The sequence below is a fragment of the Eptesicus fuscus genome, chromosome 9 (assembly GCF_027574615.1).
Source record: "Eptesicus fuscus isolate TK198812 chromosome 9, DD_ASM_mEF_20220401, whole genome shotgun sequence".
NCBI classification, from domain to species: domain Eukaryota; kingdom Metazoa; phylum Chordata; class Mammalia; order Chiroptera; family Vespertilionidae; genus Eptesicus; species Eptesicus fuscus.
Genome location: NC_072481.1, coordinates 86,955,083 through 86,981,640, shown reverse-complemented (window position 1 = coordinate 86,981,640; position 26,558 = coordinate 86,955,083).

The following is a 26,558-nucleotide window of genomic DNA, read 5'->3' as shown; positions in this document are numbered from 1 at the left end:
CACTGAGAGAGACCTGTACTCAGTGCCATCTAGCACTCTCCTTACACCTTCTTTTCCTAAATCTTCTCTAACAAAAATCTCCGAATGTGGGTAAAAGTAAATTTCCGTTTTTATATTTTTTCCTTCTGTTGATCTTGTTTTAATTTTGTCAGGCATTAAACAGACATTTGCCGAATGTGTTCTCTCTTCCTGCTAGTATTTGAGTTGTACCAAGGAACTGATTTTGAGCTAAACTCTGAGAGATGAGTAGGAGGTACCTAAGTAAACAAGAGAAGAATGAATGCACAGAACTGAAGATATACTGTAAAGACCCAGCAGTAGTTATATGCATCCAGGTGTGAGAAATGAAAAATTAGATTTTGGGGTATGAGGACTGAGGGCAAGAGGGAGAGCAACATAACATGAAGCTCAAAAAATAGTCAGGAGATAGGCTTTTCTAGGCCATGTAAATGAGTTTGTTCCTTATTTAAGGGTCATGAGTTTGTTTCTTATTCTAGGGTCAATAGGAAACCACGAAAAAATTTTAAATAGCACAGTTACATGATCAAATCTGGGTTTTTTAAATCCCTTTCTGTTTGTTGTACAAAACAAATGACAAGTGGGGAGAGGGTAAGGTTTCAAGGAGGCCAGTTGACTTGTGATTGAACTTTTTCAGGACATAAATCAAGTTACTTTGGTCTAGATTTGGGCAATATAATGGAGAAAGATGATATTTTTGAGAAATACTTTGTAGGATGAATTGTACGTTATAAACATCACAGTTAATTTTTTCTTGATCAACAAATTTCAATCATCATTGAGCAGATGAATGGGAGGAGGTCTCTTTATTTTATTTTATCTTATCTAGTTATTTGTTTTGTTGGAAGACATTTCTGGATGTTCCAAAGTTATACTAAGGGTGGAGTGCCTACTGACACTATGTCTGAGTCATGCCTTTGTGACTCAGTTGAGGCTATTACAGTGCAGTTCTTTTCAACAGTGCCTGTAGTAGCATGTGTTTTTGGTGGTATGCTGAAGGTGAAGGGAGGGTATATAAAACCAAGAAAGTGAGAGAAGGAATTAAGCTTTTTTAGTGAATTACAAGGGATTAAATGGGTGATTGCCATCATTATATAATTATTAATTCTTTCTATTGTTGTATTTAATACATATTAGACCAGTTTTTTAAAATCTTAAAATATTCCTTAGAGTGGTCATAAAACTTGTTTTTTACATCTAATTTGGGAACCTAACTTGTGTTAAATAACTATTTACAGTGCACTGTAAAATTGAGCTGCAAAGGTTATTTTATATTAGGAGAGTACTCAAAGGCACATTTAGTTTGGTTTTGTATTATATTTTATTTTCTATTTGTAGCATAGTTAGTGTTTCATTAATATTAGTAATGCTGTGTTTCTGACAGTTAAATAACCAGTTATTCTCATGGTGTTTGTTGTTGAATTCTGATTCTCACACTTGAATGTGAACATTTTAATTAGTTACTAAAAGAAGAAAAGGGTGAATTTCAATAATATTAAATTTTAAATATATAAATATTTTAAATGTTTTTTTTTTCTGAGTTTGCATGTGAAATAACTAGAGCACAAGATATGAACCTATGATAAGATATATATTAGAATGCTGTAACTATGTAAACATATATAGTTTTATAAATGCAATAACTGGAAGTCCTAACTGTGTTCTTAGTGTATTTGTAGCATAAAATGACAACCAGGTCTTCAGAGTTTCTTTCAAATTTGTGTAATGTATATATAATCACAACAAAACTTCTAGAAAATACCCATTATTAACTAAGAATTAGTTTCAGTGTAGTGTCATTCAAGTTTGTGCCAATAAAAAGTTAAAGTCTTCTTGTTCTTATAGTTCTTATCTATATATATAAAAGCCTAAGCCACTGTTTGACTGGTAGCTATGATGCACACTGACCATCAGGGGGCAGATGCTCAATGCACAGGCATGGAAACATGGAACAGACTGATGAATCTCAGAGGGAAAGGGGAGTGGGGAGGGTAGGAGAGATTAACCAAAGATCTTATATGCATACTAGAGGCCCAGCACGTGGATTAGCACACTGGTGGGGTCCCTCTGTCTGGCCTGAGCCCTCTCGTAATCCGGGACCCCTTGAGGGATGTCGGGCTGCTAGTTTTGGCCCGATCCCCACAGGCCAGGCCAAGGGACCCCACTGGTGCATGAATCCATGAGCCAGGCCTCTAGCACATCTATAAAAATCATAAAAATTACTAATAGCAAGTCAAAAACCATAAAACTTAAGGTTGTTCAAAATTATGAAAACAGTAGTATTTGAATTACTAAGATTGATTCATTTGGCAGATGATGCTTTACTGAGACTAAGTCATCTTTTGTAATGGGAACATAGAATTGGGTGTTACAGCAGATTTTTAAGTTTGACATGCCCATTTAATTTGCCAGAAATGGGTAGATTTCCTCCCCATTTTGATCCAAACAAATAACTATGGAACCTATTCTTTGTGTTGTAATGTCCTTTAGCCTTCACTTGTGTTCATGCACAAGTTCCATGTTAAATTCACCTCTGTTTTCACCTTTCTAATCTTTGACAATAAAGGTGGAAATATATGTTGTGAATAAGATCCTAAATGCAGACAAAAATGAAAATAAAATGAGTATGGTGAATTAAAAGTCAAGTGAAGAAAATCTTTCAAGAAATTGAAAAGGACTAACTGTATTGCCTAGGAGGATAAGTGCTGGGAATTGGCTGCTGATTTTAGAATGTGGGCATTCTCATGAAAACCTTGAGCAGTTTTGGTAGAGAAAACTGGAGTGATAAAACTGGAGTGGGTACAATAGGGAATAAAAACAGGCAATTTAGGGACAGAAAAAATAGACAATTCTTTTGAGGAATTTGCAGTGAAAGGAGAAGAGAATGAGGTGGTTACCTAAGAGGAAATAGGGGGAATTAGGTTGTTTTTTGAAAATGGAAATAATGGCATGTTTGTATGTTAATTGGAATTATTAAGGAGACAGGAAAAACTTGATTTGAAGGAAAAAGAGAGGGTAGAATTACTAGAGCAAGGACTTTGCAGAAGATATCTAGAGTACAAACGAAGGTACATAGACATTTCACCCATGGCAGCAGAAGGAAAAGCAAAGGATATGCTGACATATTCTAGTTGGTGTGTAAATGTGGGGTCACTTCTAACTTCTCCTTATTCTTCATCCACAATATCATCAGTCCTGTCTCAGACCAAATAATGAATCACTCTACTTCTTTCTAGCTAGAATCATTATAACTTATTTGGATTTCTAACAAGTTATTGTCTCTTATCTTGCTCAGCTTCAATTGAGTGGCTTCATTACAGCTAGAATAAACTTGCCAAATCATAATTCTGATTATGTCATTGCTTAAAACCCTTTAACATTAAAATAGTAATATGATGTAGCAGCATTTTTAATGCCCAACCCACCCTGATTTTTAACTCATCCTAGTTCCTGAAGTTGTGGATAGTTTTTGGCAAGCTGGTGGATTCCCTTATCAGGCAAATGATCTATTTCTGCTACTCCCTACATGAGGGCTTTCCCTAGTACAATGGCAACTGGCTCACTGCTCAGTGGCCCCTCTAGGGCCACCCTTAAACAACAAATAAATGCCCCAGCCATCCCACCTCCAACACCTTCCGTGGGATGATTCTCAGACCTGTTGCCCATAGCCATAACCACCAAATTAACAGACCTTTTTTTTATTTCTTCTTTGCTTATCTCACTTCCACCACTTTCTCACTTGTGTATCCTGAAATCAACTCTTCAATAAACTACCCATATCCAAGGTCTTGTCTCAGGGTGTGTGCTCAGGGAAACACAAACTATGAAATATGACTTATAATGTATATGATGAACTACCCTTTACTTCCCTCTCCAGGTAACTTTCCTCCATCAACAATCACTTCGTTCCCACACTAACCTTATTTTCTGGCCATACTAATTTCTCGAGTGTATCATTGTGTTTCTAACTTTATAAGCCTTTGCATACTTTTGCCTATACCTTAAATGTTACCCCATTTCCCTGTGGCTAACCAAGCATCTTGTTCAAACAGGTGTTCAGTAGTGAATGCTCATTGAAATAATGGAGTCTGAAATTTATACCTGATCATGAAATTCCACTGAAAAATCTTTTTTTTTTCCAGTTTATTGAATACAGTGTGTTATGGGAAGCTTGCTAAAATTCTGAGAAAATATCAAAGCAGAATAGTAACATATATTAATTTAAAAAATTCCAAATATATGGTTTTCTTCTTTTTAATGGGTTTTCAATTAACCAGGTGCAAACTATCAATTATTTTCATTTGGAGGCAATGGAACATCAGCTGTCCAGAGAATAAATTTGTTTGAATAACACAATTTTTATAAGCCAATATTAACTTAACTTTTCTTTTTATAATAAGTCAAGTTCTTTTTTATGATGGATTATCACATCATTGTGCTTAATATGGCCTTTCTGCCAAAAATGTTCCCTAAAAGTAGCATTTGCTTGGTTTTAAATAAACTTTTAAGTTGTGCTAGCAAGAGCCAAAGTAACAATAGAATTAAACTCATTACGCTTTTATTAAACTGTAATAGTCTTAGCAAGAGTTATATCTGATCCAGAGCATATAATTAGAGTATTTGAAGTAATCCATGCTTTAACATGATTTGAGACAATACATACCAGTTATAATAAACATGTTACTGCTATTCCTTTTCTCTTTCTCACAACTAAGCACTCACTAGTAACTTTGGGGTTGTTGTTTTTTTTCCCCTACAATGTTTTAATTTTGATAAGATTAACAAAAAATCTAGACTTCCTGTTGAGTAGTAGTATCTATTAACCTGATCACATTTGGAAGAACATGTGGTCTCTGGCTCTAGGCCAAGATTTATTAGTGGCATCACTTATACCATAAATTCACATATTTTTTATTCCATATATAGGAAAATTTTCATATTCACTTATTTACAACTTAGTTCTGGAGAACTCCCACTTATTCCTCAGAACTCAAAGGAACATTCCATGCCTGCCCACACTGCTATCGCAGACCAGTGTTTCCATGCACCGTGGGTTTCTCCTTCACAGTTCATTTTAGAAATTGGTAATTATGTCTTTAATGCATCTCTTCTCCACTAGGCTACAAACTAAATGAGAATTCAAACTGCATCTATTTTTTTTTTATTTTATTTTTTTACCGTTCATCCCTAGCTCTTAACACAGGATGCATCTCTGTTTATTTTTCCAATGTACATAGGCCTTCAATTGGTTATTTCATTCATTCATACTTTTATGCATTTAAATTTACTTAAAATTAATTTATTTTACAAAGTTTTATTAAATTATTTGCTATTGGATTAGGCCAGTACATTAGACACAAAAGACAGAATCCTTTAATATAAGAAGGGAGAGAGGTAAAGGATAATCTATAATAATAAAAGCGTGATATGCTAATTAGACCCGACAGCTGAACAACCCTTTGGACGACCTTCCAGACAAAGCCAGGGCTGCGAGGGCCGAGCCCCTTGCACGAATTTCATGCCTTGGGCCTCTAGTTAAAATATAGTAGAGTACATGAGTAAGAAAAAAGATAAATGAAAAAATAAAAAAAGACCTGTCCCTACCTTCTTATTTCTCCCTTCTAGTTCTGACATAGAATTGAAAGTCTTTATTGTTACAATATAGTTTATGGTTCAAAATAAAGGAACAGTAACTACTATACATAGTTTACATAGGGAAACTAAGAAGTACTTTGCTGAGATATTTCAGAAACATTCAGAATAGTGGTAACATAGTCCAGCCTACTGTTATGGGTAGGGGTCTCCAAAGTGATTTTATCCTAAGTCAGTGGCACTCAAAGTGTGCTCTAGAGACCATCTCCTGGGAAGCTGATAGAAATGCAAATACTAGGCATCTCCTCAGGCCTACTGAGTCAGAGACTCCAGAGTTGGGGCTCAGCAATCTGTGTTTTAAGAAGCCCACCTGGGGACTCTGGCACTCACTGTCTCATGTTGGGGAACACTGGTTTAGATGCCACATTCCCTCATCTTTCCCAAAACAGATTTCTTTCATCTGCAGGTACTACCCAATCCAGAGTCAAATCTGACTCAGTTCTAGTTCCTGAAATATGGGATCTTGTCTAACAGTTGCACAGCCCATTGAATGGTATGCTTTTAGATCACTGTCATCTTTGCAGGCAAGCCTGGAGCCAGAAAAATCCTCCATGTCCTGTCTGACCTCCCTCCCCTGGCTCCCTGTTTTTTTAGGAATTTAGAACAAATTTAGCAGATAATTGTTAGTAGTAGAGATTTTCAGCAAATAGCATGATGGTGATGTCAATGATATGAGTTTGAACCTATTAAAGGCCATTCTTTTTCTTTGTCAATTTCAGAGTTATTGACTATAATTTTAACCCATAGCATCTTGAGAATGTGTAACTATAATTAAAATGGGAATAAATGAATCTATATACATTAACATAGATTTCTTCCTGGAATAACCATTGCACGCACACACACATATACATACACAGACTCTATTTTTATTATTTAATACATAGCGGTTTTTAAAATATATTTGTCAGTTGTTTCAAGATTTTAAAAATTGTTTGCTCTATAATGGGTGGCCTAAAAATCTTAGTTTGCAACTCTGGAGATTCTGACTTTTCCCTTATTGCTCAATTGTGGTTTTTCAGAGAAGAAAGGCTTGCTATATTTTAACTCAAAACAAATAAATGTATCTTATTGTTCTATTTTGGACACCTTTTCAAAAGCACATTTGATAGGAGTTAAAATGTTTTTTTGAAAATTAGAATAGTAAAAGTATGGGGAAGCTTCAATTAAAAACATCTTGTTTTGTCCTTGTGTGAGCTCTTTTTTATTTACCAGGATATTATTTAAAGTTAAAATATTAATGTCAATACTATCTAGAGAACACAAGTGCTATCATGTAGAGAATTGGATTTCCTAGTAAGTTTTAGAGAATATCAATTTATGATATGTTTGAGAAATGCAAACTTCATGCAAAACACAGTTCTAAATTACTATTTATTTATTTATTTATTTATTTATTTATTTTGATTTTCAGAGAGGAAGGGAGAGGGAGAGAGAGATAGAAACATCAATGATGAGAGAGAATCTTTGATCCACTGCCTCCTGCATGCCCCCTACTGGGGATAGAGGCCGAAAACCCGGGCATGTGCCCTTAACCTGAATGGAACTTGGGACCCTTCAGTCCACAGTCCAGCACTCTATCCACTGAGCAAAACTGGCTAGGGCCAAATCACAGTTCTAGATTCTGGGGTGGAATTGAAGGTAACACTTAAATTAAATGAAAAAGCACACATGAAAAGCCAAGTTATGATATTAATATTAATGATAGTTTATTTTTGTATAGCTTATTTAAGTTGTATTATTTCAACCAATGTTGCAGGAAGAGAAATAATTATTATCTTTCTATTCAAGTAGTAAAACTGACACTGAGATTTGCAAAATAAGTGCCTTACTCAAAGTCATAAATCCCTATGGTAATTGGCAGAGCCATGATGAAGACTAGCTCTATGGGCTCCTAATATAGAACTTGTTTTATGACTCCATGATGCCCTTCATAAAAAAACAGAACAAAACATAAGCAACAACAATGACAACTAAGAGATGGTGCATGATGAAATTGTGAGTGAGTAATAGAGTTGGTATACCGCAAAATACTTTTATGTGGCAGTGATGGTTGGGAATTCCATCTTTGAAAGATATGATGGTGCAGCTGGTTTGGGGCCAGCTGATCTAAAAGTGGAAGAGCCTTTGCCTGCCCCATGTAGCGCAGTGGTTGAGCATTGACCCATGAACCAGGAGGTCATGGTTCGACTCCCTGTCAGGGCACATGCCCAGGTTGCGGGCTTGATCCCCAGTGTGAGGCATGCAGGAGGCAGACGATCAATGATGTTCTCTCATCTCTCTTTCCCTCTCCCATACTCTCTGCAATAAAATAAAATAAAATAAAATAAAATAAAATAAAATAAAATAAAATAAAATAAAATAAAATAAAATAATAAAATAAAATTTTGTGTGTGTGTGTGTGTGTGTGTGTGTGTGTTGTGTGTGTGTGTAAAGAGAAAGAAAAATAAAAGTGGAAGAGCCCAGTCTTGGGAAATTATCTCACCAGTGGTGAAAGGAGGAAATTGATTGAGGAGGCTCAAATAGTCTGCAGTGAGTGAATGCAGCCTTAAATGTTGATGGCTAACTGACATTGCCTAGTCCTGGACATCTATTTATGGAGACTCTTGTTAGCTGCCAAGGTCTAGTATGGTTATAACTTGAGGGCCACATTAATGGTAATGAAGTCCAGTAGTTCTAAGCATCTTTGTTTTCCTATAGTTAAAACAATGAAGCAAAGATTCTCAGTCAAGATCTCTTGGGTCTATTGTCTCTAGATATTATTTGGTGGTTCTAATTATTTTAAAATAAAGACAATAATATTTTTACCTCACATGAGGTTGAATAGTGTGGTTTCGGTCCACATACATTTTATATGACTCTGTGCAGTGAAAAGTAGTGTTGTTGGTGAACATAAAAATGGTCATATTCTCTTATAATTAAAATCAGACTGAAATGAGTTCATGAGTAATCTCATGATGGCCAAAGTGCTGTGTTCCTTTTTTTTTCCTTTTCCTTTCTTCGGAGCACCAGGCATTAGACAGTAGATGGCAGTGTGAGATGGGGAATTTAAGCCTTGGCAGTGATTTGCTTGAAACTAGCCCAGTAAAAATGGCTTTTTGACTTGGAAGCATTTATTAAATGAACCTTCCGTCAGAGTTTGTCTGGCAGCCAGGATCCTGTCCTGGAAGGCTCTGGCAACCCACAGGTGCAGCTGTGTAAGTGCTTTGTTTGAACTGGGGCTGCTGTCCTGATCAGAAGCAAGGAGAGGATCATTTGTGCACAATTCATACTCAAAGAACCAAGCAAATTGCCACTCAACTGTCTTTGACTCCTGTGCCTCCTGGTGAAGTTAGTGCCTCTGACCATAGCTTTTCTGAGAAATTCATTATGTTTAAATGTATAAGTAGAAGCTTTGATATGTACCAAATGTTAATGGTGTTTCAGGTTTTTAGCGAATTTTCACCTTTCTTTCTGCCCAAAACCTCTGGAAAATCTGAGACAGGGAGTGAGGTGATTTCAAACTGAAAAGGAAACTATTACATGGGCAAATTTCTCAACCCATCTGAAAGGATACCACTCCTTATGCTTGTCAAATGGTAGATCCTATTCAGAATTTTTAAGACATCATGTAAAATAAGAGTGTTTGAGTTGGTTTGCCTTTCTTTTCTACTGCAGACTCTTAGAAGTTAGTTACATAAACTTGTATACATATAAAATATTTTAAAACAAGAAAGTGTATTTTAAGCAGGGAAGGAATAGCTAAAACATTTTACTTAATGGAGAAGGAATCAATAATTCTGAGGAATCTTTGCTCTACTTGCAGTAATTGTAGCATTAAAATAAGGCACTTTATCAGAATATTATAATTATTCTGCTTTGTGGAATTTTTTGAAAACTGCATTTCCCAATTTTATGTGTAAATCCTACTCTAGCTAATTTTAGCTCTTCTTTGAGGTACTATTCATTACTTAACCTTGCTAAACTCCACTTTTTCCAACTGTAAAATGGAGATAATAAAATAAAATTCTCCACAGAGTCTGCCACCTGGGAAGCATTAGCTATTATAATACAGCCTGACACAAGAAATATTCCATTATTGTTATATAGATATTGATGAGTGTGGATATATTTTCCAGCAAATTTATTTTTTCCCACTTCCCCCTAAAATACAAAAATATAGTGAATATTAATAATACCATAAACCAAACAAAATTAGGTGGATAAATCTGCCTAAAATAGAATGCACACCAAAGGAAGTGCAGGAAAATTTGGGATCATCTATAAGAACACTAATTTCATCAATTTGCTGAAGAAGAGAAAAATAAGATGTTATATAAGTCTTCCTGTGTATGGGTTTGTGTGTGCTTATATATTTTAATTCATTACTTAAGCAATGATTTGGATAATCAGTGAGAAGGGTACATTTTCAGGAAGATTGGGAAATAAAGACATTAAAGTATTTGCCAGAAGTCACATAAACCTCTTTTAATAGGTAGAGCTTTTTATCATGTGAGAATGGTGGTCAGAACATAAAGAATTAGTGTTTGGGCATTAAAATAATAATCACCTTCATAAACCTAAAACCTTCTTTTGTAAAAGGTTTTTAGAGAGCAGAACTTGTTTATTAGGAGAAAAGTAAGTTTAGAGGAGTTGACCCAGTAAGTTGTGTTGAAGTATCAAGATCTTTCCTGTCATGGCCCAGTGGCTCAGTTGGTTGGAGTGTCTTCCTGCAGGTTCAATTTGTGGTTGTAGCTTACACAGGAAGCAACAGATAGGTCTCTCTCTCTCTCTTCCTCTCTCTCTTTGTTCATTCCTTTCTCTCTCTCTAAGATCAATAAAACATATCCTCAGATGAGGATTTAAAAAAAAAAAGTCTTGCCTTCCACCCTGAGAGGACACAGCAAGAAGGCACCAGCTGTGACCCAGAAAGTTCGCACTAAAGTTGGCCATGTTGACACCTGGGTCTTGGACTTCAGCCTCCACAGCTATAAGCAATAAACTTCTGTTGAAAAAAAAAGGTCTTTCCTAACTCAACTACATTTTACTTTCTAATATTTTCCTCAAGTTCTTTATTTTATTTTGGTTTAAAATAACTTTTCTGCCTTGGCCGGTTTGGCTCAGTGGATAGAGCATCAGCCTGGGGACTGAAGGGTCCCGGGTTCGATCCCGGTCAAGGGCATGTACCTTGGTTGCGGGCACATCCCCAGTGGGGGTTGTGCAGGAGGCAGCTGATCGATGTTTCTAGCTCTCTATCCCTCTCCCTTCCTCTCTGTAAAAAAATCAATAAAATATATTTTAAAAAAATAAAATAAATAAAATAACTTTTCCAAGGCAATATGTCTGAGTTTGTCTGGCTCTTCCATTCCCAAGATTTGAGATCTTGGGCAGATTGCTGAATGTCTGTCTGTCTTCACATATAAAAATAAGAAATAGTAATACTTCAAGGTTCTTATGAGATGAAATTAGTAAATACTTAAACATATTCCAGCTCAGTATTGGGACATGGTAAACCCTCATTCAGTAAAAGCCAGAGAAAACAGTATCATTTGATATGACTGTTACAGAATTAGAAAACTATAAAATAATGGCTGAAAGAAGTTTAGAATTAATCAAAAACCCTTATTTTACAGATAAATAAATTAATTTCTAGAAAGGTTAAATAAACATTAATACTACTGATTGTATTAGGGTTTTTCAGAGAAACAGAACCGTTAGGAGACATTGACAGATATATAGATAGATGAGAGATAGATAAATATAGATTTATTATAAGAAATTGATTATGGAGACTGAGAAGTCATAAGCTTGGCAGTTGGTATGGTGCAGGTTACAGTGTGATACAAAGGAGGAGCCATGTTTCTGTTTGAGTCTGAAGTCAATACGGTCAACAGGAGAGGTGTTCTATCAACACCTTTAACTGATGGAGTAAGTCCCACCACATCAGGGAGGGCAATCTGATTTACCAAGTCTATCAATTCAATTATTAATTTCATCCAGACACACCCTCACAGACACACAGCACACACAAACACAGAATAATGTTTGACTAAATATCTGGGCACCCAAGCCCAGTCAAGTTGACACAAAATTAACCATCACACTGATCTAAACCTAATTTGTAATGATATTTAAACTTCTAAAGCAATCACTTCAAGGAAAATTCAGGAGTCTAGTTGTCCTATTTGCTAAAGTATAACATTTGAATTTTATCTTCAAGAAGTTAGACTATTTTCTTTTAAAGATAAATTCACATTCTTAGGCTTTGAAAATGTTGCTTTGTTAATAGCTTCTCTAGGGTTTTGTTTTTGTTAAATGGTTTGAAGCAAAGCAGTTCAACCTGTACAAGGCCAGCCATAAATCTGTATATAGGGGCTTTCCCTAAAATTTTCTCTTTCTGGAATTCTCTTTTTGGTATTGTCTCTGTCTTCAAGTGGCATAAGGAGACAGCAGCATGTGGTGTTTTCTATCTGCTAAAATTCTGGTCACCAAATCCAATGTGTGGAGAGGGCAGAGTTTCCCCCAACCAATAAACAATTCAGTTCTGACACCACCTACCTAGAGATAGCATCAGATCCTAGAGGTCAGGGGACTTAGTTGCATAAGGCTTTCTTTCACTTCAGAGCCAATTACAAGCCCTGGTTGTTACCTGTGCTTCTTACCAACTGGCTACAGATTAGAAGTTTCCACAAGCCACTTCTTGGAATTTCAGCTCCAGTTAGTCCAGGTTGTTATCTGTACTTTTGACTGGTTATAAGTCAGAAGTTTCCATGATCCCCACTTTGGGTTTGATTAATTTGCTAGAGGCTCACAAAATTCAAGGAACTTGTTTACTCACTAGATTACCAATTAATTACAAAGGATATTAAAGGATACACATCAACAACCAGATGAAAAGATGCGGGGGAAAGGTATGTTAGTAGGAGTACAGAGCTCCCATGGTGTCTCTGGGTGCACCACCCACCCAGCACTTCAACCTGTCTACCTACTGGAAAACTTTTCAAACTCTATCCTCTTTGACTTTTATGGAGGATTTATTATGTAGCCATGATTGATTAAATCATTGGCCATTGGTGATTGATTCAACCTCCAGTCCCACTTTCTTCCAGGAGGGTGGGGGGATGAGGGGGGGGGGTGACACTGAAAGTTCCAATCTTTTAATTACTTGTTTGGTTCTCCTGGCAACCAGCTCTCATCCCTAGGTGTGGAGACAAAAGTCACCTCCTTAACATAACAAAAGACACCTTCATAGTTCCCATTGTTTAGGACATTCCAAGGTTTTTAGGAGCTCTATGTAAGAAACTGGATGAAGATCACAATATCATACCTGCCCTAGGGAAAACTCAGAATTGGTTGAGAGAACACTGAGATGAGAGTCAGAGAAACTATGAATCTCTGAGAAGAAATTTTGTTGAGAAGAAAAAATTGATTGATTGATTAGTTAATAAGTTAATTAATTAATGGTTACTTTTGGTCTTTGAGTTTGTAAGGCCACCATGCAGGCCTCCCCTGAATTTGTCAGGTTTAGTATATAGCTTTTTTTTTGTCCACAGAAGAGATGCACAGGGCAAGGTATGGGAAAGGGCACAGAGCTTCCTCTCCATGTGCATGTCTCTCCCCAAACCTCCAGGTGTTCATAGACTCAGATGCTCTCTGAACCCAGTCCTTTTGTATTTTGATGGAGGCTTCACGGCATAGGCCTGCATGGTTAAATCATTGGTCAGTGACCACTGATTCAACCTCCAACTCCTTCCACCTCCCGGGAGGTCAGGATGTGGGACTGAAAATTCTAACTCTCTCTCTCTCTCTCTTTTTTGTTGACACTGTTACAGATGAGAAGATTTATTTTGAGAGTGAGACTTGTCTTCAAGTATTTGAAAATCTATTATGTAAAAGAAGTAGACCTGTTTGGAGAATAATTTCCAGATGGCTTACCTGGGATCAATGTGTGGATACTATAAGGAGTTATATTTTGATTTAATATATAAAGGATTTTCTGAACTTTCTGACAATTGGATTTAACTGACAATAGAATAAGTTATCAGGATGAAATAAGCTTCCGTTTACTCATGATATTCATGCCAAGTGAGAGGGCCATTGATCCTAGAGAATAGACTCATTTTTTTTTCAATGACAGAGTGAGCTATGTGATATGGAAGGCTTATGAGTTTATTAGGAAGTTGGTGGACCAGTGGATTATTTTGATTGAAGAGAGTAGAGTACCAGTCTATTAACATGTATGTTTGAAAGCAGTGGGCCTGTTTCAAATCAACTTGGAACATCAATTAAAGAAAAAAAAAATCTCTGGCATTTTCTCAATGTCATTTCCAAGTCAAAGCAGATTATTCATAGTTTCCTTTAATGTCTGCTATTCTGTTTATGAGGAATGACTCAGGGGAAGTTTTTCTTTAATTCAAAACAAACAAATTTCTTACATGTTGAATAGCCATGATACTTAGATGTTTCCTGAGAATGTATACTGCTTGTCAGGTGTTGTATTACCTGAACTTTTGGTGACTCATGAGAAGGAACAGACACCAGGTCATGAACTCTGGCTACTGACTTTTAGATCACTTCACGAGCTAATTATAAATTTGCTGAGGAAAAATAAATCCTTAAAAAGCATCACAAGCAACTGGTGGTTTAGTAAACCATTAAATTTCGGGTGGACTCTTATGACTTAGAGTATTGATAAGGGGATGCTTATACCTGTGTGTCTGAAGCTTCTCTTGCAGGAGGCTCAGAATCACAGGGTTGCATTATTTTTCTAAAGGAAAATATGGACTAGGAGTTATGAAGCATTAAGTTTGGACCAGATTATCTGTTTCCTGTTTTCCTCATTTAAGATTTTATTTCAGAGGCTACTCCCATCTTGGCTGAAGGGAATGAAAACTAGAGAAACTGATGTTATTAAATCATGTGGACACTTCAGAGATGGTGACTCTAAGCACCCTTTCTTAGTTCTTCTCCACACACACTGCTGAATGTAAAACCTGGTTAGCCAGCGAAGGCTCAGATACCATAGTTGTTTACTTTTATTAGTAGAGGGTAGAGAGCTCAACAGAAACAGAGCCAGAGAAGTGGGCTGGCATCATGAATTAAGGCTGTCTGACTTAGTAAAGGTCCCCATCTTCTTTAGTGCTGTGGGCAAGCTCAGAATTTTTAGGTGAGGAAATTTTAAATTCTTAAATTCTTTTCCCTTTTAAATACTAATCAGGATATAAAGAGGAAAAACCAACCTTTTAATTTTTTTGCATTAAAAAAATTGAACAAGACTTCCAGTAGGATTATTTATTTATTTTCCCAAAATCAGTAACTATAAACTCTCAGACTACCAGAACGGGAAACTATGGCTGTGCAATTATATGAAAGGGTTATGGGTGGAGTGATGGGAAACATATCCTGGGGAAAAATATTAGAAAATTGGGAATCTTTTATATTTTATATTTCCTGAATAGTCTTATATAAATATAATCTGCACTCACTGGTTCCTACAAAAAACCTGCTATATTCTTCAGGTGTCTATGAATACTTGGAGGTCTAGGTCTGGCTTTCTATTCCAGAAATGTTTGGTAATAACTCTAAAAATGTGGAGGGGGGGGGGGGGAGGAAGCATTCTTTCATAAACACAGTTTCTCTAAACCTTGAAATTGTTCCCAACCAGTGTATTGGATAGAGCTGTAAACATGGACTCAGTATGCAGGGTTCCTAGGTCCCTCTGCCACCAGCAGCCAGCTCGACAGGATTCTCAATCACTACCTCTCTGGGCTGGGGTTTTCCTCAGTAAAAATTCAAAAGTGAACCTAGATGATTTCATGTTCCTGCAAACTCTAACATCTATGTTTCTATACTGACAGTATTTTTGTAGAACAATAAAGCTGCTCTTGAGAACAGAATGTACAAAGCATTTAAAAACAAGACTGTGATTACAACTAAGTAAAATTTCTAACAATGTCTTTCCAAGTAACTAAGTAATACCACAATAATTCACCTGAGTGGGTGGGAGGTAATCAACCAAAGACCTTGTATGCATATATACATAACCCATGGACACAGATAATAGGGTGATGAAGACCTGGGGTGGGGGGCAGGAGCGGGTTGGATGGGGTCAATGAGGATAGAGGGGGGTATATGTAATACTTTCAACAATAAAGATTTATTTAAAAAATAATTTACCTTTGGAGATACATTTTCACAAGTTTGCTTTGTGGGTTTTCTTATTTATTTGTTTGTTTTGTTTTGCATTTTTAATAAAAACATTGGTAAAAAAATGAAAGTCTCAATGTCCTTTCAGATAATGTTGTTTGTTGAAGTTATAATTGAGGCCTGACTTTCTTAAGGTTTTCTCCTTCAGCCACTTTTAGAAAGTTTTGTTTGCTTGTTTATTTCAGGTTTATCCTCCTAGGCTGTTCATCCTGGAGAAGAAACATTAGAAGGGAACAGATGATTATCCAGATAAAAACCTCACCCTTGTCTTCCTAAATGTTCCAGCAGTTTTTCATATCTTTTTACTTTTTCAAATATACCAGTGACCCACCCTGAATCTCTGTCTTTTTTTCCATTCCGAGACTGAAAGCACCATTTGATGTTGGTTCAAGAGAGCCACAAACACAAGTACATTAAGTCCTTGCTTAACATCTTTTTTTTTGGCACTATAGTTTTATGCTTTATTTTTTTTCCAATTTTTTTTATTGAGGTATTATATGTGTACATATCTTACCATTGCCCCCCCACCCCACACCCATACATGCCCTCACCCCCCAGAGTTTTGCGTCCATTGGTTATGCTTATATGCATGCATACAAGTCCTTCGTTTGATCTCTTATCTCCCCCACCTCTCCCTAACCTTCCCCTTGTAATTTGACAGTCTGTTTGATGCTTTACTGTCTCTGTATCTATCTTTTTGTTCATCAGTTTATAATGTTCTTTATTATCCATAAATGTGTGAGATCATGTGGTATTTTTCTTTCATTGACTGGCTTATTTCACTTAGCATAATGTTCTCCAATTCCATCCAGGTTGCTGCAAATGATGAGAATTCCTTCTTTTTTATGGCAGCATAGTATTCCATTGTGTAGATGTACCATAGTTTTCTGATCCAGTCATCTGCTGATGGGCACCTAGGCTGTTTCAAATCTTAGCTACTGTAAATTGTGCTGCTATGAACATAGTGGTGCATATATCCTTTCTGATTGGTGTTTCTAGTTTCTTCGGATATATTCCCAGGAGTGGGATTACTGGGTCAAATGGAAGTTCCATTTTCAGTTTTTTGAGGAAACTCCATACTGTTCTCCACAGTGGCTGCACCAGTCTGCATTCCCACCAGCAGTGCACGAGGGTTCCTTTTTCTCTGCATCCTCACCAACACTTGTCGTTTGCTGATTTGTTGATGATAGCCATTCTGACAGGTGTGAGATGGTACTGCATTGTTGTTTTGATTTGCATCTCTCGGATAATAAGTGACTTTGAGCATGTTTTCATGTGTCTCTTGATAGGTTCTTGAAAATTACAACGTTAAGCAAAACAATGTGGGAAAAAAAAGAATTTTATCATAGGCTAATTGATATAAACAAGAGTTAAGTTTCTATGGCATATTTCTGGTCACAACAAACATCACCAAACTTCTAAATAAACACTCAAAACACTTCTATTTTTTAAATTAAATTTATTTGGCTGACATTGGTTAATAGGATCACATAGGTTTCAGGTGTGGATTTCTACATGACAAGATCTGTATATTGCACTTGTGCCCACCTCCCAAAGTCAAATCATCTTCCATCGCCATCTATTAGGCCCTCTTTACCAAAACACTGCCAATGTTAAACAGTGAAATAAATGTGAGCTATAATCCATTTAAGATCATTTAATTAAAACAAGTAAGATACTCTTTTTCAATCCCCATATTCAAATTCAGGGTGGTGGGTGATCAGAGTCTCTCCTGGCAGCTTGGAGTGCAAGGGGGTCCCCACCCTGCGAAGGATGCCCTTCCATGGAAGGGCCACTCACACACACACACTCACACTGGACACTGTGGACACACCAGTTCACCTCACAGGAACATCCAGAGGACCCAGAGAAAACCTATGCAACGTGGAGAGAACGTGCACCCTCCACAGAGAGGGGCCCCAGCTGGGAATCAAATTATTGTTTTCTTATCAATGTTATAACAAAAGGACATTGAAGAAAAGATTATTCAAGAACCTGCTGTATCTGACTATGCACAGTTTGGACTGAGAATTAATTAACAAGCACCTGGCTTCCCCAAGTTTTCCCTGGGAGTTCTGTGGGCCTCCTGTGTGGCTTTGTTTCTCTTAAGTTAGGTTCTTTCTCTTCCCAAATCCACAATTCCTCTTTGGTAGTAAATTATCAGTCAGGTGCATACTCTCTTTTGCAAATCCAGAGGATAACACGTATGTTGTGATTGCTTTGAGTCTCTTGGTGTTCTGTCACCATTATCTCCTGTTGGCACTAACCTCCCTTCCCTGCTTCTCTTCTTTAACTCTCTCTCCGTCACTCGGAGTTCACAGTCTGACTCACTGCATCTGTTTTCACTTGCCCTTTTCACTATTTTAGGAACAAAGTAATACTTCTAATCCCCATAGGGGTCAATTACCTTGGCTGCTTACCACCACATGTTTCATTTCCAACCCAAGCTGCCATTTTGTACTTGGCTTGTTCACATCATGGTGAGGGGAGGAAGGGAGGTGTGGAGTCAGAGGGGAGGCACCTATTTTGGATAGATTTGTACACATTTGTCAGTGCACCTGGAAAAACTATAAAGCAGAGTAGACAGAGCATAGATATTAGAATCAGAAAACTAGCATTCAAATCTAGGTTTTTACACTTATTAGCCGCTTACCCTTAGGAGGTCACATAAACTCAGTTGTGTTATATATAATTTGTAAACAATAATAACAAGTGTTATTATTGTTATATGGAACAATAATATAGATAACTTGTTGAAAGTGTCTGCCACTTGAGAGAGAGGCACTAAATAAATTATACTAGTTTTTATTAATACTACAATAAGTTAACACCATCTCTTTACTTATGATACAACTAGAGGCCCAGTGCATGAAATTCATGCATGGGTAGGTTCCCTAGTGGCTGCCGGCCAAGGATGCCTCCCTTTCCCAGGTCGCCTGCTGCCACCGCCGCTGGCCCCGCCCCCTGGTCAAACTCCTGGTTGAACTCCCAGTTGAGGGGACAATTTGCACATTAGGCTTTTATTATATAGGATAGCACAGTCTGTAATGCAATTTGACACTTATTCACTGAATACCAACTGTATGCACTAAACTATGTATTAGGTTCATCAGGCATATAAATTAGGTGTAAAGGTGTAAATTGCAGTTCTTCACCTTTGCCTCACGTTCAGTTCTGCCCACTGTACAAAGTCCAGTACTTGGCAAGACATTAAAGCTCTTCTCAACTTGTCCTTAGCCAATCTTTCCAGTTTCTTCCTCTCCCCCTTGCTCCCACAGTCTGCATTCTTGCCAGTCTACTTAACTTACACCCATTTGCCCTCTTGTGTTCCCTTGGGCTTAAAACAGATCAGAGTAAGATGAATCCTACTTAATTTAAGGCCCAACATTAATGTAAATTTTCCTATGGAGTCTTTTTTGACCTACCTTTCTACCCTGTTCTCACAGGAGAGGTGACTTATATAAAATAAACAGCATAGTAAGCCCTTAGTAAATATTGTTCCCTTATTTCTCCTTATCTCTCTCACTTATCTTATTCTCTTACCTATCACTCCTGTAAGTTTCAACTTACAAGACCTTTAGGAGAGGAAACAAGAAGAGAATTCTAGCTCCATTACTTGGACATGTTCAGAATCTGTTTTTACATATGTAAGTGGAGGTTGTCAATGACTCACATAGCTGAACTGATATGTACATTAGTTTTTAAATATGAGACAGTGGCATCTTTATGTTAATTTCTAGGTGATTGTGTAAGTAGGTGCCTGTCACCACATTTGAGCTCATCAAGGCCTGGGGTAATACTTTATGTATTACTGTAGCTACCTTACAATCACAGTGCCTACCAACTATTGGCTCAAAGCATGCATGCTGCATGTCTTTCCTTCTTCCCTCCAATAGTACTGTGCCACTAAGTGCTCTCAGTGGCTCCAGCTGATAGCTAGGTGTCCATACACTTGTTTCTTCAACTCAGCATCTCATGTAAAGCTCACACCACCCTCTGGAACTTTCATATAGTCTTGTTGGTTCTTTATTGTTCCTAAAGTTAAAGTAAGACTGTTTAAGTAATTCCTCATATTTCCTTTTATTTCACTTCAGTTCCTTCACTCAAAGGGATCTCCTTTTGGGTTCTGTAAGCAGGGTTCATGTAACTATATACCTCCCACTTTATGGGAAACTAAAGTATTGGTACAAACTAAATAATAGGCTGCAATGGAGAAATATAATTCAAAACAAAGCAAAAAGCAGGCTAACTGATTACCTTAGCTCACCATAAGAGAAATTAAAGTTCTGGAATTGATTTGAGCAAAATAAATAAAAAATACTTTTCTGCATTCTGGCTTGGAGAGATTTGTGGCACTCTTTTGGTGTTTAGAGCCAAATGGAAGAAGATATGCAAATGAGAAAAATATTCATTAAAAGTATAAGGGCATTTTAATAAACAGTTATTAAATACACAGTTTGTCTCTAGTTCTGAAGTTTTCATTCACTTGGATGCGGTCACACATTTTGGGAATGTCAGCATGTTTTTATCTTAAGTGGAATCAATACAAGAACTGGTACGCTAAATCCGAAGTAGTTTTTACTTGCATGTTTTTTTTTTTGTCAAAGGACTTGAGTTGATTCAATTAATTTTGGTTTCCGACTGAGTTCCATTTTCAGCTGAACCCACATGGCAAAGCTGTAAATGATACGTGCAAATAAGGATCCATCTCTAGGGAAAAAAGCCTAAACAAATGCCTGCTCTCACTTTGTGAGATGCCAACCATTTAGTAAGCTAGGTTTCTGGGCTGTGACCCCAAGAAAGGGAGCTTGTTGTCTTTTCCCTTTTCTTTCAATACTAGGGGCCCAGTGCATGAATTCGTGCACCTTGAAAGGAACTGTGGGCCACGAGGCTGCAATAGGCATAGGGGCAGGTCTCGGCCCATCCTCCGCACCCCCTCTCGGCCCCTCCCACCTCGGTTCCAGCCCCACTCTCGCCACTACCGCTCCCACATCCTGATGGCACTGGCCCTGCTCGCACCTGCTGATGGCGCAGAGCGATTGGGGACAGCGCCAGCAGCAGGTGCGAGTGGGGCCAGTGAGGTCAGCGGGTGCGAGTGGTGGCTGCTGCCCTGATTGCCCCTCAGGAGCAGGGGGAGGTGGAGGAGCCCTCAGGGGCGATCAGGGCTAGCAGCTGCCGCTTGCACCTGCTGATGGTGCTGAGTGATTGGGGCCAGCACCAGGCACAGGCAGCGGGTGCGAGTGGGGCTGGCACCGGCAGCAGGTGCGAGCGCCGGGTGGAACCGCGACACACGGGAGCAAAGAATTTTCAGTAACCACCAGAGGCTCGCCCTGATGACAGCAACCGATGCCCTGCCTTGGTCTGGTGCCCCTGCTCACTTGCTCCACCATTCTGCCGTGGTCAACGCCCACCATGTTCCGCACATGCCCTCTGGTGGTCAGTGCATGTCATAGCGACTGGCTATTCGGTTGTTCTGGTTGTTCTGCCGTTCAGTCTATTTGCATATTAGCCTTTTATTATATAGGATTAGTGTCAAAATATTGCATTTTACATATATTTAAAGAACAAGGTGTGACTATGAAAAATATATTTCTATTAAAATTAAATTGAGAGACTGCCCATTTCAAGATTTGTTGGTAGTATATTCTGTTCTAGCTTAGTAATACTCCAGGACATATAAGAATGTCTTTCCCTGGCTGGTGTGCCTCAGTGGATAGAGTGCGTGCACCAAGGGTCTCAGGTTCCATTCCCAGTCAAGGGCACGTACCTGGTCTGGGTTGCTGGTTTGATCCCCAACACGGGGGCCAGGAAGGGCGGAGGGGAGAAGGGTTGGTTAGGTGTCTCTCTCACATCAGTATCTCTCCTCCTTCCACTCTCTCGAAAAATCAATGGAAAAAATATCCTCGGGTGAGGGTTAACCAAAACAAACAAACAAAAAAAGGCTTTATTTTGACTCGAGTGTCACCAAAACTCAAGCACACATATTACACTGGACTCAAATCTTTCTAGCTGTTGTTGCTTTTCAATTAAAATAATATTTTATAAATATTGGGATTATAGTATACTTGACCTCAACATCTTTCATTTTGTGCCTTTATATGGAAAATATTTTTCAAGACACAGGTAAGATTTCACATTATAAAGAAACAAAATGGAATGATAAATGAATATTTTTTTATTTGATTCATGGTTCTTTAATTTCAGGTATTAGACAGCACATCTCATCGTCACAGAGAGCCTCCTGAGTTTCAGTTTTCTTTTAATTTGCAAAATGAAATAAATACCACAGTCCTGTTAGTATTTCACTGGGGCCCAAGATCTGTCTAGGGCCATGGTCGGCAAACCACGGCTCATGAGCCACATGCGGCTCTTTGGCCCCTTGAGTGTGGCTCTTCCACAAAATACCACGGCCTGGGCGAGTCTATTTTGAAGAAGTGGTGAGTCTATTTTGAAGTCTACTTAGAAGAAATTTAAGTTAAAAAAATTTGGCTCTCAAAAGAAATTTCAATCGTTGTACTGTTGATATTTGGCTGTGTTGACTAATGAGTTTGCCGACCACTGGTCTAGGGCATCAATTTAGATTTGTCACTAAATTTAAAGTTAGAACTCAGCTTTACACAATACATTCCATGATGACCTCCAGGACAGATAAACTGGGCTGCTACCTAGGACCTCTGAGTCATTGATCAGCTTCCTTATCATCTCTGGGTTTCACTTTACCATCATAAATGGGTATTCTAATGCCACTTTACTGAATAGCTTTGAGAATCAGTATTCTATGGCACAGAAATATCTTCAACAGTGCGTGAAAAACAGTGTCATGGGATAGTGTGGACCTGGGACCAGCAGCATGAGCATCATCTGGCAAATGGTCAGAAATGCAAGTTCTTGGCCCCACACTGACCTGATCAATTAGATGTCTAGGCGTGGGCCCAAGCACCCACATTTTAACAAGCCTTCTAGGTGATTCTGATGCATGCTTAAGCTTGAGAAATTACACAGTGTGTCATGAACTAAGGACCATTTTCTAACTCAGGTAAACAGTGGTTTGGAATTATCCTAGAAATTCAGTAAATAAGGTGGCCCATACATGTTTTTGAATGTTATAATGGGAAGAAAAATCTTCCTCACAATATATGGATATGGATAAAATAAATGCTAATTATTAATAACATTAAGGGTCTGTGGCAGGTGCAGTACAGTAAGTCTTTTTATTTTGATGGAATTGCTGAACAGACATTCACAACTATATTCAAATTTTCTTTTAGTTTTTAATTTTAAAAATGGCTTTATTGAGATATAATTGATATAGAATAATGTACATATTTAATGTATGACATTTGATGAGTTTGAACATATGCATACACCCATGAAACCATCACCACAATTAAGATAAAAGAAATATCCATCACCTCTATAAGTTTTTTGTGCTTCTTTTTTTGTCTTTTTGTTGTTGTTGTTGTAGGAATAATTAACATGAGATCTATTCTCTTGACAATTTTTAAGTGTATAATACAGTATTGTTTTTTTATTCTAATTTAAAAAATCCATCTACAGGAAGTCTTCTATGTACAGTCTTCTGGAATTTATCACAATCTCTATTGTACATCAGTGTTTATAAACACACATTAATTTTTATATGTGTTGTATGTATGTTTACATATGTGTGTATGTATGCATAAGCTTCTTGGGAGCAGAAATTGCATTTGTTTTATTCATCCTTTGTAGTTCAGTGATTAGAACAACACTTGGTTCACAGTGTACACTCAGCAATGACTAAGTTAGTGGATGAATGAGTGAATGAACGCATCACCTGTACTGGTGCTGGTAAAATATCGAAGACCTACTGCTTTAGAAACCAGGGTGTTTTTTCTAGTCCTGTTGATCTGAAGGAATTGTGGCTGAATCTCTATTTAGAAAGCAGATACACTCATTTTAATAATTTTAATATTAGCATGGCTCATACATCAAGTCATCAGATCATTGTGACATTTCTTTTAGCCATTACTCATAGTGAAATATATTTTTTTGGTTGAAAAGGCCTTGAGAACATCTAATCTCTCCTTTTGCAGATTGGGAATTTGGGCGCAGGAGTTAAGTGACTTGTTCAAGGTTAAACACTGGTTAGGTGTGAGGCTGGAAGTGATGCTGGAAGCCGCTGATCCTGACCCAGCACTTTCCTCCCTCTAGACTGTCCTAATATAATTGCACCTGACCCTGTCTGAGTCTGGGCATGTAATACGTGAAATGGAGTTACATGCTACCCACCCACAATACCATTTAATATGACTGAAAAATGCAAATGAAATTTTCTTTCAGTGTGATCTTCAACAAATTACTTTAACATTGTTGCACCACAGTGTTCTTATCTTTAAGTCTTGGGAAAATAATAGCACCTGCTTCACTAGATTATTATGAAGATTAAAGGAGATAAACTGTGTAAAGTGTTTAGAACAGTGCCTGGAACCTACCTAGCAAGCTCTTTGTAAGTGGTAACAATCCTTACTCAGATTATTTTGGGAAGGCAAGTGTATCAGTCAGGCATTTTCTTTCTTTTTTTGAGTTGGAGTTTTATGTGGATGGTAGAGGGGTAAAGTGAAGGCCTGGCTGCTTGGTGAGTTCCCATAGAAGGCAGACGAGCCAAGTCTTCCCAGTTCCCCTCCTGGACCAGGGGCAGTGCTCCTTCTTACTCTCATTCCCACCTGATCCCATGAGCTGGGAGTGTTCGTTCATGCTATTTATTGAAAGTGTGTGAGTTGGACACATTTGACTAAGTACAATGAAACAGGCTAAATGACATGACCTAAATTCTTACCAAAAGTTTTGGATTAGAAGCACAAATTCCAATTGAAATGATCAATCCACATAAAAGCAATTTCTATGACACTGCTCAGTTGTCACATGAAAAAGAAAAGTCTCAGGTAAGCATGCAGTTTATGATGAAGAAAGCAAGCAACGGTAAACCTTGCTCGGGAAAATAGGTATGTTTCTGAAAACTTGTCAATAAATTAAACCTTTAAAAAAATCATGATTTAAGTATTTCTATGGAGCTTTTTATTTATCTAAAAATCATAGTAGAAATGCATGCTATAGTTTTCTCTTTATTCTGAAGCTAAATCTAATTCAACTTATTTGGAAAGATTATAGAAGTACCTTATATACAACATCATATATAATATGTCATATATTATACATATAGCATACGTTTGTATTTGTTTACATATACACACATATATTTGTCTTTGTGTCCAATTTGAAAATGCACCCATGCTCATTGTAAAATATATTTCTTAAATGAGTTGAAGCAATGAGTTTATGTTATTCATGGATCTGTAAGATATATGGAAAATGTAACAGATTGATCAGGTGGAATTGGTAGGAAATAGACTAAAGCACTCTGGTGACATTTGCCACTGCCATTATATTCTCCTAACTAGAGGCCCAGCACACAAAATCGTGCGCAGGTAGGGTCCCTAGGCCTAGCCTGCGATCAGGGTCATCTTCTGCCCACTTGCCAGTCCCCAGTCTTGCCCCGTCGCCATCCACCCCGGTTCCCCATGGTTCCCCATTCGCCATCTGGCAATCAAAGTCTGCAGGCCGGGAGGGAGGGACTGAGAGGTGATTAATGCACCTCATAGCAACTGGTTGAGTGGTCGTTCTGGTTGTTACGCCATTATGGTCAAAGGGCTTTTATTATATAGGATTAGGAAATTGTAATGGTTTAAGTCATTTGCAGGCTGGTCAATTAAGGCATTCACTTCAGTAGAACTTCTTATAAAATGGAAAGTGTATTTAAAAATAGAATGGCTGCTCAGAATCTGACTTAATTATTTTTTTCTTTAAATAAAGAGAGATAAAATAGGTTTTCTGGTTTGTTTGTTTGTTTGAGGTTTTGATTCTGTATAGAAACTTGACTTCCTTTTGAGGACCCTGAAAAATGCACACTCATTTCTCATAGGAAGATCATGTTTATACTCTCAGACAGAGAAAAGACCATTTCGAAGGCTGCCCTTTGCTGCACTGGCATAAAGTGGAAACTTGAAAATTAGTTCTGTAGCTTCCATTAGAAGAGGGAATTGTCAATTATCCATAATTAATATTTACTGAGGACTCACAGAGGTTGTAGCAGTTATGAGGGAATGTCAAATACACCCACAAAAAGTTATGTTATTTCAAGTTAAATATAGATTTGACTGCAATGTTTTCCCACTAGTATCATATTTTTTCATTTCTTTAGAAATCTAGTTATATATTTTTAAAGAAGGGTTGACTGTTTATTCTTTAACTTGTTTCTTTTTACTTCTCCCTGCGGCAAAAAGAAGCAGAGACAACAAAAATAAAAGTTTTTATGATCCTGCTGAATCAAGGTACTAAAACAGGAGTTAAATGAAGAGGTGTGGTGGTTTTAATGAAGAAAAATAAAACAATTTAAGCATTGTCAGGTAGAAAATGGACTGTGTAGAGGGGGATAGGGCATGTGAATGTCTGTGAAGACAATTTCCAATGTCAGGAATTTGCTATGGTCTTTGATCTGCAGTCTAATTTCAGTTTTGGTCTAAAAGAATAAATTGAAGAGGAAAACTATTACTTGTTTATTAAGCTTCACCTGAGGATACTTTTTTCCCATTGATATTTAGAAAGTGGAAGTGGGGGCGGGGTGGGGGGGAGAGGATGAGAGAGAGATAGAGAGGAGAGAGACAAAC